This window comes from Idiotropiscis lumnitzeri, chromosome 22 (assembly GCF_059441095.1).
Source record: "Idiotropiscis lumnitzeri isolate Australia: NSW breed Sydney's pygmy pipehorse chromosome 22, RoL_Ilum_1.0, whole genome shotgun sequence".
Classification (NCBI taxonomy): domain Eukaryota; kingdom Metazoa; phylum Chordata; class Actinopteri; order Syngnathiformes; family Syngnathidae; genus Idiotropiscis; species Idiotropiscis lumnitzeri.
This window is the reverse complement of record NC_142412.1, coordinates 6,560,911-6,561,875: the sequence shown is the minus strand read 5'-3', so window position 1 is coordinate 6,561,875 and position 965 is coordinate 6,560,911. Positions and strand designations below refer to the sequence as shown.

General features: G+C 41.2%; 1 pseudogene; it reads left to right on the top strand.

Moving 5' to 3' along the window:
* Positions 1–357: 357 nt before the first annotated feature.
* Positions 358–464, top strand: LOC148316180 (U5 spliceosomal RNA; annotated as a pseudogene).
* The last annotated feature ends 501 nt before the right edge of the window (positions 465–965 follow it).

Sequence of the window (965 nt, the reverse complement as noted above, 5' to 3'; positions counted from 1 at the left end):
GGGGCCCCCCAAAAAATAAAAATAACATAAAAAAAGGTCCCACTATGCAGGTGATCTGTGAAGTGCCCATCACCAATGGTCTACGTTAATTACGCGATTTGAGCAGCAAACTTTTGGGGAAATCTAATTAACTACTTCCTGCCAATCTCTATTACAAGAAGCTATAAAATAAGAAGTTTGACATTTTTATGTAATTAAAGTCAAAAGAAAAAAAACAAACGACATATATATTACAATTTTACTTGAATAATGTCAACATTGTAGGGTGGGTAATAGTTGGATAATAGTTGGAGAAAAACATCCAAGAAAATAACTTGTATTAGCTTTTACCAGTTGGTGGCGCTACTACTACGATGAAAAATAAGTTGCAGATCGCATAAATCTTTCGCCTTTTACTAAAGATTTCCGTGAGGAAAAAACTGCATGAGATTATGATTAATTTTTGCAGCTCATTCATCTAGCCTCTAGAAGTTCTCAAGACTATATTTGGAACGAAGAGAAGAGGGAGAACACAAGCAGACGGCGGTTCAAGGGCAGGGTCATCCGCACAGAAGAGAACAAACTACAGCGCTGGATCAGAGAGGCCATTGAGATCTGCAATCTTAAAGTTCTCGCAACGAGGGTGACTGTTGGGGTCTGGAGAAGTGACCGGGAGATGGGGAGCCCCGTATTTTGGTCTTGGGGAGTGTTTCCTTACACTTGTATATGTTGTGGGCTGTAAGTGTGTATATACATGGGGATCTGTGTATATACGTGTACGCCGAGTGGCCCCTGGTGGGTTCCAATCCGCGCGACGAGTTCCGTGAGCTACACGACATTTTGTTGCATTGCAGTAAGTAATCATGGCTTCCGGTCCACTTGAGATGTGATTTTAAAGTTCTGCTACTTACTTTTAAATGCACTTCATCTCTTCACCGATGCGCTGATTCAATCGCTTGACTTGTCTGATGTGTGAGCTTCAGTTG